Source organism: Pinus tabuliformis, chromosome J (assembly GCF_031772625.1).
Source record: "Pinus tabuliformis cultivar Carrire ecotype Pingquan chromosome J, CPIR1, whole genome shotgun sequence".
In the NCBI taxonomy this organism is placed as follows: Eukaryota; Viridiplantae; Streptophyta; class Pinopsida; order Pinales; family Pinaceae; genus Pinus; species Pinus tabuliformis.
The window spans coordinates 500,220,324-500,237,877 of NC_142295.1; the positions used below are offsets into that span (position 1 = coordinate 500,220,324).

General features: G+C 37.5%; 1 pseudogene; it reads left to right on the forward strand.

Moving 5' to 3' along the window:
* The window catches only part of LOC149227974 (serine hydroxymethyltransferase 3, chloroplastic-like), a 106,959-nt pseudogene that overhangs the window by 28,653 nt on the left and 60,752 nt on the right, over nt 1-17,554 (forward strand).

A 17,554-nucleotide genomic window follows, 5' to 3' on the forward strand; every position in this document is an offset into this window, starting at 1 on the left:
TTTTGACATAAACCCGCTTAATACTCCCACTACATGTGCAATGTCTGGTCTAGTACCAACCATTTCATACATCAGGCTACCGACTGCACTTGCATATGGAACATGAGACATGTCCTCTTCCCCTTCTTGTGTCTTGGGACACTGTTCAGCATATAATGTCACACCTACAGGAATAGGAGCCTTCACCGGTTTACTATCCGGCATATTAAACCTCTGTAGTATTGTCTTGACATACTTCCTTTGGTTTAACCAGAGCTTCCACTTTCCCCGACCTATTTTAATTTCCATTCCCAAAATACAGTTTGCAGCACCAAGATCTTTCATGTCAAATTTGGAGGACAATTGGGTCTTCAAATCCCAGATAATTTTTTTGTCATTTCCAAGCATCAACATATCATCCACATACAAGACCAAATAAATAACATGGTCACCAATTAATTTAAAATATACATAGTGATCTGCTTTTCTTCTAGTGAAGTCAAGTCCCTGTATCAATGTATCAAATTTTTGATACCACATCCTTGGTGACTATTTTAACCTATACAGAGACTTCTTTAACTTGCATACCAGTTCTTTCTTACCCTTCACCGCAAAGCCTTTAGGTTTCTTCATGTAGACCTCCTCTTCCAGATCCCCGTGAAGAAATGTTGTCTTCACATCCATCTATTGTACCTCAAAATCAAAAGCAGCAACAACAGATACAAGTAATCTAATAGAAGCTACCTTGGCAACAGGAGAAAAAATATCACCAAAATCAATTCCTGGCAACTGGGAATAATCTTTTGCTACCAACCGAGCTTTGTATTTCTCCATTTTTTCCTCTGTGTTTATCTTCTTCTTGAACACCCATTTGCTACTAATGGGTTTCCTTTGATTCGGAAACTCCACCAAATCCCAAGCCTCATTTTTGTGCAAAGATGCCATTTCATCAACCATGGCCTCTTTCCAGAGTTTTCCATCCTTTGAATCTACTACTTCCTTCACAGTTCTGGGATCATCATTAGTAATAGATAAAGAAATTTTTGAGTAGAAAGCAGATGGACTATACCTTTCTGGTTGCCTTCTTTCTCGAATTGATCTTCTTACAACTGAAGTTTGTGGCTCTTCATATTCTGATTCCTCTTCTGCTATAGAGTTTGATTCTTCCTCCTTTAGCTCAAAATCTATCTTCTCAAGTTCCTTTGATGAGACTTCATGTTTAATAACATCTTTCACCTCTCTGAGCACCACATCTTAGCTATACACAACATTCCTTGTTACTGGGTTCCAAAGCTTATAACCTAATAAAGATGCACTTTTCAGATTTACTATCCAACTTAGTTCTTTTCTCCTTTGGAACATGTACATATGAATCACATCCAAATACCCTCAAATGTGAAAGAGAGGGTTTCTTACCAGTCCATACCACTCGTGGAGTCTTATCCTCCAACGCTAATGAAGGTGATATGTTGACTAGGTAACATGTTGTCTCCACTACCTATGCCCAGAATTGCTATCCTAACTCAGCACCACTGAGCATGCTTCTTTCCCTTCCCATCAACGTCTTGTCCATTCTTTCTGCAACTCCATTTTGCTCAGGTGTATATGGAGTAGTATTTTATCATGCTATACCACACTTCTTACAGAATTCTTCAAATTCCTTACTGCATAACTCTCCACCATTATCTGTCCTCAACACCTTTATCTTCTTCTCTGTCCAGTTTTCCACCAGAGCCTTAAATTATTTAAACCTGTCAAAGACTTCAGATTTCTTCTTAAGGAAATATATCCATGTATTCCTTGAGAATTCATCTATAAATGATACATAGTACAAAGACTTATCTAGTGATAGAACCTTCACAGGTCCAAACACATCACCGTGCACAAGCTCTAATATTTGTTTTGCCCTCTTAGCACCAGAGGGGAAACTCACTTGATTCTGCTTCCCATATACACAATTTTCATATAAATCAAAATCCAGATAGATATTACTCATACCTTCTACCATACCTTTACCATGAAGTATTCAAAGGCCCTTCTCTCCAATATGTCCAAGGCTTTGATGCCATAACATGGTTTTCTCTCTAGAGACCACTAGATTTTCTGCTCCACTTTTAAGAACCATAGAACTATTGCACCTATCAACAACAGTGCTACCTTGCATCTTGTATAGAGTTCCAATCCGAACTCCCTGCATCAATACCAGTGCTCCCCGAACCATCTTGCAGTTATCCTTCTTGAACGTTGTTTTATACCTGCATCATCCAACTTGCTGATAGAAATTAGATTTTTGGCCAACGCAAGAATATGCAGAACACCCGGAAGTGTTCTAACCCTTCAACCTTGCAAATCCAATTTTACTTTTCTGCAACCAAATATTATAGCCTTCCTATCATCCCCTAAAAAGACATCACCACCATCATATTTCTCATACTCGCAGAACCACTCCCTATGGGAAGTGAAGTGAAAGGATGCACTTGAGTCAATCAACCATGCATCATGATCTACATGTGCACTTGAAGAAGCTAAGTATACATCCCCACCTTCATCTGAGGTGGTTTTCATCTCCGCATAAGGAGCATCATCAGATCCATTTCCTTTGTCAGGAGCTTTAGATTTACAATCCCGTTTGTAGTGCCCTTCCTTTCCGCATTTCCAGCACACCACCTTTACAGGTTTTCCTAGAGATTTAGATCTCTTACTCAATGACTAATTTTTATTTCTGTTATGAGACCGTCATCATATAGACAAGGCATTGCCATTCTGTCTGTCCATATTTTTCCGTCTCATCTCCTCCATCAGCAAGGATGAGACTATTTCATCAAACTGCAAGGAAGTTGCATTGCTACCTATTGCAATAACTAGACTATCTCATGAATCTGGTAGAGAACACAACAAATTGATGCACATATCTTCATCCGAAATTTTAATATCAACAGATAATAACTGACTTACCATATTATTAAATGCGTTCAGTTGTTCTGTCACCGAGTCTCCATCTTTCATCCTCAGGTTAAACAATTTTTTCCATAGGAACAGTTTATTCACTGGAGACTTAGATTGGTACAAAGTCCCTAATTTGTCCCACAAAGCCTTCACCGTAGCTTCCCCTGATATAATAAAAAATACTAAATATGTGACACACAATCGTATTGTACTCTTAGCCTTCCGTCACAAATTCTTCCATTCTTCATCAGACACTCCGGTTGGTTTAGTACGTGGATCTACCGCGATCCACTGATCTTTATCCACCAAAAAATCCTCCATCTTGAGTTTCCATAACTCAAAAACTCTAACCATTAAATTTCTTGATCTCTATCTTTCTAGTGTTCACCATCTTCTTTCACCACCAGAATCGATCCGGCAGATCTCCCATTGAACAAGGTCTACCACAGGCCCGAGTGACACCCCTCAGCAACAAAGCTGTCCCCTTAAAGCCAAAACAGCTCTGATACCAATTGTAGGTTTTAACCTTGTATAGAAATTACCTGCATATGAATTCTAAACCACTGAAAAGAAATAATGTGAGATCATAACACATAAAACACATATACACAGATATTTTCCCCTGGATCTCAAAACTGGGACTACGAGCTTGATTTTTCATTATGTTTCTTTCAATGTTACAATAGATATCTATACATGCCAAAGCATCCAATACCATGGATCGAAAACCATCGCGTCCAAAACCATGTGCGAAAACCATGCACAAAACCATAGGTAGGTCTGCCCGACCTAATATAGGGTCCAAAAAAAAATTCCCCGGGGTGCTACCCCAGACCCCGTAGAGGGGACCTAACCACCCCCCTAAAACCCCCTACTCCCCCCCCATAAACTACGTGGGCTAGTCGTGGAAAGAATATAACACAACCCAACATCCCTCTAATAAAGTCCTATCCCCATTGCTTGAAGGGTTCTTCTACAAAAATAGGGATAAAAGGGAGTGGAGTTAATTTCTACTTTTCAGCAAACACTTGACACTACTAATTGGACCTATCATAAGAGTGAAAATATCCAAATAGTTTGGGCCAATAGAACCCTACTTTCAATATATTATGTAGTGTTGTCTTCATGTTGTAGTTCCCCCCCAGAAACGCCACTATGGAACTCATCCATCATTCTTTGAGTTTCTGTGTCAACCAAACACAATAGTAGAATTCCCACCAGGTCTTTCCAGTATAGTTTCCCGTTGGATATAACAAACTTTTGGGCTTCAGACCTCAATGCTCTGTACTTGGATTTTTCCATCTTCTCTGGGCACTTGAAAAATGGAGATAGTGGTTGACATTCCGATACTAGGTAGATGTTCCATATTTGATATGAATCTTTTTGACTGAAGTCTCAATCATGGGTTGTGTCCCCTCTTCATCTTCTTCTATTAAAAGGTTGATCCCGATAGGATTTTGGCCAACCCTTTTCCTTTAACAAGTTTACTGGGATTTACATCCATGTCATACTGTTGGATTTTTTCAATCCACTTACCCCTTTTACCATCACTGTCCCTTTTCACTAAGATGTCCTTAACAACTGCTGTTGGGACATAAGCCACAATCTTTGAGTGTAAAAAATAAAATCTAAAAGCCTTCAGAGCTTTGACTAGAGAATATGCATGTTTTTCCAATATATTATATTTCAGTTCAACATCCTACAGCACCTGGCTGAAGAAAGCTATAGGTTTCTCATGGCCTTCCTTATTTTTCTATAGTAATATAGCAGCTACAGTATGGGGGGAGACAAAATAAAATATGTAAAATGACCTTGAATAGTCTGGGCTGACTAACACTAGAGCCTATACAAAATCTCTCTTGATTCTAGAGAAGGGTTCTCGAGAATCTAGGCTCCACTTTACTTCATTCTCCTTCTTCAACATCTCCATAATGCCTTTCATTATTTCTGCATAGTTAGGAACAAATCTTCTCAAGATATTAATCCTCCCCAAGAAGAATTGGACCTCCCTTTTATTTATTGGTATGGAAATATGATTGATGGTCTCCACCCGCTTAGGATCGATCTTTACCCCTTCCTATGCTACAATGTGGCCCAACAACTTTCCTTCCCTCAAAGAGAACTAGGATTTCTTGGGATTTAGAGACAACATATACTTCTTGCATTTCTCAAAGGTGACTTTCACATGTTCAATATGGTCCTCATATGTTTTTGAGAAAACAATGATATCATCGAGATAAACCACCAATAATTTTTCCTTCTCTCCCATGAAAGCTATGTTTATTGCCCTATGGAAAGTTGCTCCTGTGTTTATAAGGCCGAATGGCATCCTTGCATACATGAAGGTCCACCAAGGTCGAGTGAAATAATTATTCTTCTAATAATCAAGATGTACTGCTATCTAATTATACCCTGAAAACCCATCCATCATAAACATTCGGGTAGAGACAACTACCTTCTATAAAATATGGTCCATTTTAGGTAATGGGTAGTTGTCCTTCAAAGAAGCTCTGTTGAGGTTCCTAAAATATACGCACAATATTATTTCTCCATTCTTCTTCCTAACATGAACCATATTTACAACCCATTCTGAGTACCTCAGTGGTACAATGATCTTAGCCTGAAGCAACTTCTTCACTTCCTTCTCAATGGATGGGAGTAGAAGGGGATTGATCTGTATGAGTTTCTACTTACAAGGCTTCATCCCACTCTTTAAAGGAATCTTATGTTGAATAAAATTTACATCAAAAGTATTTAAATCATCATAAGACCAAGCAAAAACATCTTTATAGGATTTTAAGAGATTTAAGTACCTTTGTTTGTATTGATCAGGGATCCCTTTTGACAACTTAATCATCTAGGGTTTTTCCTTTGAGCATATGTTGCAATCCTCCACATGTTCATCAACTTCCTTTTTAGTAGGATTAAAAGCTAGATCATTGGATTTTAATATCCTCTCCAAAGGAACTATACCTTGTGGAATGGCATTTCCCTTCAACTGCAAAACTCTATGTCCTACGATATTTTCCTCCCATGTAGTTGGATATTCTTTTGTCACTTCTTCTTCTTCTTCTTCTTGGTCAATCACAGATTTTGAGAATTCCCCAATGAATTCCATGAAACTCTTGATTTTCTCATCGTCCTCAAACACTTGCCAGTGTTTCACATTGTCAGGCACTGATGGTCTGTACCTAACTTCAATTTCATACCTAAGTAGTGGATTTTTGGTGGCTTGAAGTTGCTGGCAGCTATCGCTAAAGAATCAACCATTCGATTTCATTCCCTGGAAAATAATTCGACATTAAGCCCTCAGTTGGGGTTGTTAGGTTTGGAATTGGTCCTTGATTTCCTTCACTACTAGTTCTGAGTCTCCAAATATAGTAAGGTAGTCAATGTTTAGATTCTTCGTTGCTTGCAGGCCTAATAACAATGCCTCATATTCTACCACATTGTTGGTTTCCTCAAATTCTAATTTTAAAGAGAGGGGAATCAAGATACCCTCTAGAGATATCAACAATACCCCTACTCCATTTCCTTCTTTAGAGTTTGTACCATCAAAGTAAACTTCCAGAATTTGCAACAATCTTTGAGTTGTTGCTCTAATTTGACTGCGGGTTGTGCCTGTGTTTCTTCTAGAATGAAGTCATCTTATTCTAGAATGAAGCAGGAATATCCCTTTCTATCCCATAAATAGGAGCATTATTTGAGAAATTAGCTCTTGTGACTATTTTAATGGATTTGGATTCTATGTATAGTCTCCTTTCCTCTCCACCAAAGATAGGAATGGTAGCATAGCTAAGATCCACCTTGATGGAACCTTCAATATTTGATCCCCAAGACCTGGACAAAATCATACCAAACCTCACAAGGATATCAACAACTACAATGTCCACCACCACACTTTTCACTCGGATCTGGGCCAAATTCACCACCAGGTCCTTGATCATCCCCAAGAACTTGACCCTCTTCAAGTCAAAAGAATAAATATAGTTATATTCTCTGATTATCTCTAGACCCAGTTTCTCCATCATTGATAATCGCATCAAACTATGAGAAACTCCCAAGTCCAACATGCAATAAAGGAGAAGGAGATCATGTACTACTAGAGTAACATAGAAAGGTGGAGTTGATGGATATTGTTCTTCAACATGAGTTCCAAAGACTACCATTGACCTTTCTTCTTGCAGGTTTAAACTTTCAACTGGTTGGACTAAAGTGGAAGGAAACATAAACTGCGAGACTTGGGCCTTGTAGGTGGGTTGTTTTAAGAGCTCGGACAATGGGACTGGGACCATGAATTTCTCAAGCTATTTCTAAAGGTTAAATATGGTAGGGCCTTTAATTCCTACATGCTCCTTTTCTTTTGCATGGATGAGTCTAATAGGGGGTGGTGATTTACCTTCTTTGATGACCTCAGGATTATAGAAATTCTAATCTAAGGAATATTTGTTTCTTGGAATGATTAGATCTACAGGTCCCTTCCCCTTGTCAACAGGCTTAGGAGGTTCCTTGGAAAAAGTACCTTCGTTCTGATCTTGTCCTCTTGATATTTTTCTATATGATCATAGATCATATTTCTTATGCAACTGAGCTTGCATGACATCAATGATTTGCTTGTAGTAGTCATCAATCTCATCATAATCTATTTTTGCATCAAGCTCCTCCTCCTCTTCTTCATATGTTCAAAGTTCTTGTCCTTTATCAAAGAAAGAGCAATACAAGTTCCCCTAAACATCACTTGTATTTGGTATCAATTCCTTTGCATCATCTTCTATATACAATGGAGGATGAATGTGGTCTTGTTTCTCTTTAAGGGAGGCATTCTATATCGGGGATTAAAACCTTGATTAGCAACTAGGAAGTTATATCTTTGAAGACTTTTATTCTCTAGCTCCATTTTTGTCAGTTTTCTTGATAAGTTCTTTATCAACTTATCCATCTCATATATCCTCTATTCTTGGAATTCTCTCCCACTTGAGGAAGTTGATTTTTCTTTTCCCTTTTTCTTCTCTCTGAGATTAGATCATCCTCTTGGCTTCCCAGTTGAGGTAAAATTTTATTCTACCTCGAGAGCATCAGTTTGAATTTTTTCTAAGGAATGAGACTTCCTCTCTTTGAGTGTGAAGCCAAATTCTGAATCAAAGGCCCCAACAAAGGCTACTAGGGTAGCAACCTGTGGAGGTTTGAATTGAGCAAACAGATTGTTGTACCATGTATTCAATATTTTAATAAAATCTCAGATATCCTCACCATATTTCTTCTTGACAGCATTAAACTGAGTGAGAATGTATCCATGGTCTCTCTTCTCACCCCATTTCTACATAAAGGAGTTCTCCATTTCTTCGCAAGTGTTAATGGTAGAATTTGGCAAGGATTTAAACCATTTACCAACTTCCCCGTCCAAATATTAGACGAAAAATCTCAACACTACATCCTGGTGTTCAACATTTAGATTTTCTACAAAGGCACATAAAATTTCTATGGGTATATGTGTTGTTATATCACCTTCTACATTATAACTGGGCAGGAGCGTGAGATAGTCCTATGCATAACATTTAAAGGTTGAGGCAGGTTTAAGGGAGAATATTTGTTTAACAAGAAGACTAGGACAACCATTTGGATCAGAGGTGGTGGTACTTGAATTACAAGAGGATCCTGAGGTATTACCAATGGTAATACAACTAATTGACAGTGGAATGAGAAACTATTCACACTATGGTTAGGAGTGCTTTGGAGTTTATATTTTATCTCCTCAACTTCTTGTTTTACCTCTAGGGAGGTGGCACTGAGTAGCTGACCAATTTATAGAGGATATACTAGGTCTCTAGGAGGGAATCTTTAGAACAATAAATTATGGACTTCTGTGAAATGGAAGAGGAGATTTAAGGAAATGAATAGATAGTAGCATTGGTATTTGAGTCTTTTCTTTCCAAATCCTTTTGAATATTATTCTTTTTGGGTTAGATACAGATGGCGTTTTTTTTGAGAGGTATCTAAGCGGGTATGGGCCCTATTATAAGCCAGAATGATTAAATAAAAATACAAACAGTGGAGTCGTCAAGGTGTTTATAAATGCATTCATATAGTGGAGTCACCAATTTGAGAAATCTTCAATCCTCACTTCCCTTTCTCACCTGTTAGAGGGAATGCAAAGATTTGTCGTACCCAGGGAAAAGTATTTCACAATCATTCCCCAACAACGACTCAAAAAATATGTTGCTACTTTTTCTAGCACCTGTAGCACAAGTGCGTCAAGATATATGAAAGATTCCTAGAGACAACCTTGGGTTGAAGGGGAATACCATTGCCTAGGACATCTTAAAGAGTGCTTGCAAAATTTATATTAAAGACTTGCAACACTTTGGTTTGTGATAAATGATGTAAAAGGTTTTGATTCAGAACCATTTATAAAGGTACAATATATGAAGCAACTTATGTACAGGATGTACTCAATAAATAATCTTCAACTCACAAGAGGCCAAATCAGATTAGAAATGTGCAACGATTTAATTGTTGAAACATAGGTAATGGGAGAAGACAATAGAAGATGAGTCCATAATATAATGCTTAAGGTATAATAATTCTACATATTAGGACTCAGAGAGAAAGGAGTGAGAGAGATGGTTGTTAAACGCTAAGATGCATGGAGCAATTTTTAAAGACTCAATTTCCACCATGAAACATGCATTATCCATCAATGTTTTTATTTAAATGAATATGAATCTGAAGGGAAATACAACTAGTTTCTACTTGGCATGCAATCTATGAAGAATTTTAAACACATATGAAGAAACCAGAGAAGAACATACTAAAAATCTAATAAGTTGAAATCAATTGGAACTTTGTAGTAATCTCTAGAAGAAAACCAACATACAACAAGCTTCAAACATGCCTTTAGAAAACCAGGAAAAGGTCCCGTAACAATGAAGCCTTAACCAAAAATGTTTAACCTTTGTTAAGAGTTTCTTCCTTCCTTTTATAAGGAGAGGAAGAAATTGGAAATCAGTTACAAAAATATCTCAAGCCTGAGCCTCTAGCTGTCTGCTTGACTCTATGGCTCGGCGTGCAGGCTCTATCGCCCCAAATTATTACAACAGAAAGATGCCTTTCTTGAAAATACAATACTCAGAATAGTAAAAACAACGAAATAAAATATAACAAAATTAACATGTGAAACTAAAATGATGATGTTGTAAAAATATCTCCACGCCATTTCCTTGGATGGTCTCTAAGCTAGCCACATCTCTACCACATTACTCTTCATACTATATTGACCGGTTCCCTGTCACTTTTAGCCTTAACAACTTTAATTCTTCACTTACAGGAAATTGGGAGTGATCACCCATGATGGCCATAACATGTCCTAAGCACAATTGCCATCTCATCCATCCCCTTTCCTTATTTAAAAATCCTTTGGAACTCAATGTGCCCTTTGAAAGGGTTATACAATTGTATCAAAGTTCAGGCCGTTCGAGAAATTTAAAATGAACATGCTTTAGAAATTGCAAATGACGATCTCTAATTGGCCTTTTCTGCCTTAGCCCCAGGGGATTAGGTAGAAACTATATGATTGAAACCTAGGGACTCATGGCCTAAGCCTTCAGGAGCTAAAATCCCTTTAGCTAGGTCAGGGGTCAATTCTTTGATATATTGCATTATAACCAGTCCTAATGCATAATACATAGGACCATAATACATATGAGTCTGGGTCCATTTTACAATATCAGAGCTCAAAGATCAGGGATTTCTAATCCTTTCGTATGGTTGCACCCTCCCAAAACTTGTGATTTTGACATGCGATGTGGTCTAGTCCACGTGGAGAGGGAACAGGGGAGGGTTTGCGCCAGGTGTTAACATATAAAACCTTTTTTAAACCGTTTCTGCCTAACCTTATAATTTTAACATGTAAAAATATATTTATGTTTTTGCCTGCCTTGTGAAAATAGCTCTTGGTTCCTTTGAGCTCTCATGACCATGGTGCTAGCCCCCGCAACAGAGTCCTTCAATTAGATTTTTTTAATTAGAGGTTTAAAATTGATACAATGATTTTTCTCATCTTCTGATTTTCGATCTGCAAGATGACGTCATCCTTTGCCACATGTTACCTTGTGAGTGGTGACACATGTCACCCTGTTTTGGCCCCTTATGACCCTTGAAAATTCCAAATCTGCACGCCACTTTTCCTCTGAACTACCACATCATGGTGATTTCAGATGCCACATGGCTTTATCGGGACCAATAGTATTCCACCATGTGGCCCTCTAGAGGAGAGATAAAAGGCCAGTCTGCCCTTGGTTTTGCGTTGAATTTCTTTGTTAATTGTAATCGGCCCTCCCTGGCGCTTTTTGATGGTTTAACACACAATTGGCCATTTTGGATTTCACAACTTTTTAAAATTTCTCATGCTTGGAGTTCTGATTGTCGATCACTGATGTGCTAGCCCCGACTTAGTGGATCAAAGATATGCGCTTACTGTCACTAATGTGAAATCACTGATGTGCAATTTGTGATATCGGACCTCTACTACACGAAATGCCAAATGCCATGTTTCTTGATCCTCCGATATGCGCTTTGTGATGTGAGGGACCTCCGATCTCCAATGTACCATATGCATGTGCTTCTGATCACCAATTTCCGATTGGACATGTGGTGAATGGACATGAACTCAAAATTAGAGTTTTCCAAGTTTTCCTTTTGTCTCTTAGTTTTAAGAGGAAAAACTTCAACTTGCTCTAACTTTTGATCCAAAATTACATTCTGGTACTTCCACATACCATTGGAAAGATTGTTTAGAGCATTATCATTTGGAGATGGTCTAATCTAGGCTTTGTGTGCTTCTATGGCTTGGAACATGGATTCAGAAATCTCTACTCCTTTGCACTCTTTTTTACAGCTGGAACAATTTTTGTAGAAGGTGACAACAGGAAGAAAGGTTGGGATGGTTCCTAAGGTTCCTAATGCTGATGTTGAAGGTATGTATGACATGTTTATGCTAGTTCTAGTTTTTCAATGTGACTTAGGAGGTTGAATCATATCATAGTGGCCTCTCGTCACATGTTTACCTAGGTTGGCTAGTTACTTGGGTATATGTGGGAGGAGGGTGTTACACTCCTGCCAAGAAGATAATATCTCCACATCTTCAATGCATGAATGATAGATACCAACTCAAGATAGTGATTCACATGGCTATGTTCATTCTAATTCAACTTCCTTGGTTCATAGAAAACCACCTTTGCTTCCTGCAACAAGTCTCCACTGAATCCTTCCTTGTAAGAATATGTGCAAACTAAAAACTCCTTATTAGGATTTGCAATCTTTAAAACTGGAGCTTTTGTAAGAAAATGCTTCAAATAATCAAAACTATCTACACACATAGCATTCCATTCAAACTTCTTCATTTTTCTCTACAATGATGTGATAGGATAGCCAATCTTTCAAAATTTCCTGATGAACTGCTAGTAATAACCTGCTAGTCCTGTGAATGATCTATCTTCATCCACATTTTAAAGATTTTTACACTCCATGATAGCCATAATCATTTCTGGATCCACTATTATCCCTTCCTTGGAAACAACATGTCCCATGTAATGAACCTAAGTTTGAAATAAACTACATTTGTTGAGCTTCGCATACAACTGATGCTCCCTCAAAAGTCTTAATACTACTACTAGGTTTATTGCATTCTTCTCTTCATTCTTTTAATATATCAATATAACATCAAAAATTATTATCACAAAATTATCCAGGTAAGGGCACAACAGAATTCTCATCAAACACTTGAAGGTGGCTAGATCATTAGTGTTGTGAAAAATTATGCTCAAGGAGCTATTGATCTACAACCTTATGGCCCTATCAAGGTTACTAGATAGAAAAATATATGACCACTCAAATTAAAAATATAAATCCAAATCCATATGCTCAAGCAATCAATCATGCATGTAGCCCCTACACTAAGGGTTTGAGCTGACATTGGAAACCCTTGCAGATTGATGAAGAGTGTTAAGTTAATTTCGAAAAGTCTTCACTCCAACCAATAGATCTTTCCTCCTACAATAGATATACCACCTACACACATGCATCACCAAACAAAGACAACAAATAGCCTTCCACAGAATACCATTAGCTTAAATAAACATTAACATGTATAATCAATCATAAACATAGATTTATAGGAAAGGGAACATGTAATTTTATTAATCATAAATAAAATGGTACAATTATACTTTCAAAAAATGAGATCCTCTCCTCAAGCTTATAGTATCATCTCCTTATCCCAATTCAACAGAGCTATCACACTATAGTTTGAATGCTCAATCCAACCCCCTTTCTACTTAGTGAGATAATATAGGTTCATTCTATCCTCTGATAGAATGTATCTAGACACCTAGGGGCTTGAGAATGGACCCCTATCCAACTCATACACATTTGAGTCAACTTTGATCTCCTTGGGAATGAAAAAGTATAGAAACCTTTTTCACAACTATGATTTCTTTCTCAGTTATCTCAATTATGAAATAACTATTATCTCATAATTATAATATTTTGGAAAATTAATTATGAGAAATGATTCAATCATGTAATTCCACCCTTTTACCATGGGATAAATATTACATAAGTAAAAGAAAAGGTGAAAGGGGATGCATTCTAGCTAGAAATTGAGGTAAGTTGAACTTGGGTCTCTCTAACTATGATAGAGTGGATAATAGGGTTATAACATATGCCCCTTTATGGATGAGGTCATAAGAGAAACCAACAGATGGAATGCATTACAACAGAACTCAAAGCTCAAAATGGGAGGAAGGAACCAAGATTACGAAGTTGGATTGTAAGAACTCAAATGCAAAATTATCAACTGTACTTATAACATCATTGACACAGACATACCCATGCTCCATGATAAAGAGATACAGAACATGGCTACCAAAACATACACTCTAGATCCATGACATGAAATGCTAAGACATGGCCATAGACAATACTGAGTGGATCCATGTGACTCATCAAACATATCATAGCCATCGACAAATACTATGTGGATCTATGTCATAGTATAAAACAATAGGACTATGGAAACATAATAGACATGAGGTGTCCCAGAGTAGTATTGAAAGTACATAAATGATACATAACTCCAACGTAGCCTGGGAGGGGTGCCATGCAAGAGTGAGATGTCCCTAACATAACCCCGATGATATGAATCTATGTCATGTGAATAGATGAGATGATTTCGAGCATGGTAGAAATAATATAATTACCGATCAATGAGGTGTACCATTAAAAGACACAAGGGGACCCACCAATAATGAAAAGGGACCCCAAGGTACCTAGTACAATCCATTAAGTGTGAATATATGAGCTGAAATCAAACACCAGTGAACTTGACCAACTAGGAGCCAATGATGTATACCCACTGTCGATCATGAGGAATCCTGCCACTGAGGTATGCAAGCTCCAAGATATTACTGGTTCCTAGATCAAGATCTTCGATAATGAGTTGAAGTTGATAGGAAAAGATCCGTTGAAGGAGGACCTTAATGTATCCCCCATCAATCTACACAGAAAAACCAAGATGATGTAGTGGATGGATGAAGTCATGAAGAAATGAAGTACAACTGAAACAGTGATGGCTGACTCAAAAAGGTCAATAGGAAACTGCAGATGGCTGATGTAGGCTAAGACTTCCCTTGAACATATAACAACATGACACAAAAGTGACTTGGTAGCATGACTAATGAGAAATGTGTGATATCATGCAAAAAAATAAGAGGCATTGAAGCATGCTCCATATGACTGGAAGAGTAACCAAATACAGGAGTACATTGACTCATATATATGGTACAGATCCTATGCAAGCTAAAACCCAACTATGAGATAATGGTGCAGATAGGTGCCATGTTCAAGGGTGCCACAACTAACATTTCCATTTTGATGATTATGAAAAATAAATCTTCCTTTCCCTTTTCTCTTTTCAGTCTCCTTCATGGTTTAATGATCACAAAAGAGAAGAAAAGTATGCTCAATAGGTTCCTTTTTCATAAATGTATCCCCCCCTAGCCCAAAAAAGAGACAAAATGATAGAAGGCAAAATCTTCTAGCCATAAAGGAGTAGAGTGTTCCTTTTTCATAACTATTCTACTTAATCTAGAAAAGGGTTAAACTTATATTGAATAGACATCCATTCAAGTAATTTAATGAGAATGAAGGATACAATTTCACTTTCCAATCTTTTCTAATGTTAAGGAGTCTAAAAATAGCTTAAGTGAAACTCCTCCTTAAGGAATGAATGGTATTAAGGGTAACAACTAGTCCCAGTAATGGTGGAACTACTCAAAACATAAATGAGTCAAGAGGTTGACTAATAAGACCACTTATCACAGTGGTTCCTCCAAGAAAGGGTAAAAAAACCAAGTGAAAGTGGATGATAGGCGAAGCAGATAATGATGGTGGAATGAGAAAACCAAGGCCTATCATGCAGAAATAGGTTGAGAAAAAGTGGCAATCATAAGGGATAGGAATGTGGAATCCTCTCAGGATAAGGCCATTAATATGACAAAGAAGAGGGCATGAGCCTTAGATTCTAGTGCATGGTGAGTTAAAAGGAGGGATTCCAAAAGGATAATGTAATCGACTACATGGATACCATGACAAAATAAAAGGTGCTAAACACGGGCATCCATGTATAAGTAGGATCTACCACCAATCTACGACATGCATAAGAGAGAAGAGTGGCTAATGCCACAACTTTACGGGGTCAAACCTAAGGCACAACGATGGCATTGATGGTCAACAATGCATCAAAGATAGTGATATGTGACCTAACCCAATATTCCAAGTTCATGAGAAACATGCCCAAGCTCTAATGGATGTCGCAATAGAAACATAACCCTATCCTACAAAAACCATATATAAATATGAGACCCATCATTAAATCATACAATGAAAGAAATAGAACATGGATGAGGTAAAAAAAGACCATATATTTTTTATTTTTTGATACATGGAGCGAGAGATTCAATCAGTCGAAATTCGGAAGCTGAAATTTGACCCTTACCATCAATGGGTTGGGCTAGAGCATTTACAACACGACCAAAATATGCATTACTTACTGGTATCTGAGAATTTTTTCCTGTTGCTCTCACGGAACTACCTTCTTGTATCATCAAGCCATCGCCCATTAATACAGTTCCAACATTACTTGATCCCAAATTTAGATTTTATAATGTTTTGGGGATTTTTGGCATAAATAAGGCATGAAAAATACCCTCATTACACACCAAACCAAAAAATTGATAGCATAATCACACTCCTACATAAAAAATGTACAAGCACAACTCAGTCTAATAGGCCACGTCAAAGTGTGCCCATTGCTAGGCATGGCCCAAGGATTTCCATACATGAACTCATGGAGGAGTTTAGGTACCATATATCACACCATGATGGGGCCATGCCATAAAAGGTTGAACTACTTGATTCCTAAAGGTTGATGATGCCATGGAAAACCTAGAACCATAGCATTATTGGGAATGACATGAGGACATACAAGGTGAGTAGTCTCGTGAGCTAAGATAGCTCCTTAACCAAGACGATCAAGACATGGACGGGGTATCGTTGACAGGTGGATATGAATTGGACAATTCATTAGCAGTTAAGCATTAGAAACCCAAGACTTGACTCAGTCCAAAGGTGGAATTTCCAAGAGGGGCAAAGGAGATGTCCCCAGGGTTGATGCAATAAACATTCTTGCATCACCCTCACAGAGGAGAGATAGTCGCTACCCATATTTCCCACCATTTTTCAATCATTCTCAATATGGTATCTTCATGAAAAATTTAAGGTACTGATGTTGGATTAGTTGTTTGAAAATATGCTGGTTTGTACAACCTTTCATCTTCTCTGTTATTCTTAGTTTGTCATAATGATCTATAGGGGTTGGGCCACTGCACCATATTTTCCTAAAAGGTGGATATTGTGCACCAAAAATGAAATTAATCCACATGTTACAATGTTGTTAAAAAATGTAAGACGTATGAAGGTAGTGAATTATGCTAATAAGCAATTTAGATTGGGAGAGATGTAATTAAATTTTATTATTTAATTGAATATTTCCAATTAAAATAATAATAAATCTACATTTATATATTTATATATTGATTGGAAGGCTTCTGACAATGGTCACTTCTTTCCATTAGATCCCCTTCAGGTCTTTGGGATACCTACTACTTTCTTATATTATATAGTTGGGGCTTGCTATTTGTTGGCATGTTGGGGTAAACAAACTTGATGTTTTTTTTTGGATCTCGCAGTTGGAGTCTATGGAATAAGAAAGAAATTTGATTTGCATTTTATGATCTTGATATGTAAATGTTTGAAGATGAAGATTTCATTTGAGCAACTCTGTCACAAGGAAATTTTGTATATTTTGTTGTTGCTCAGTAAAAAATCAAGATTTTTTTTTTTTTAACTCAACATTGGTTGCATTTAGGAGCAAAGAGTTGTCTCCATGTCTTCTTCACCCAAGAAAGTTGTATGGCCCAATAATCCTACCATATGACTGTTGACAGCTAGCTTGTGGTACAAGGTTATCTTTGATGATGGAGCAGTAGTAGTAGCTTGGTGGTGGGGAAGGTTT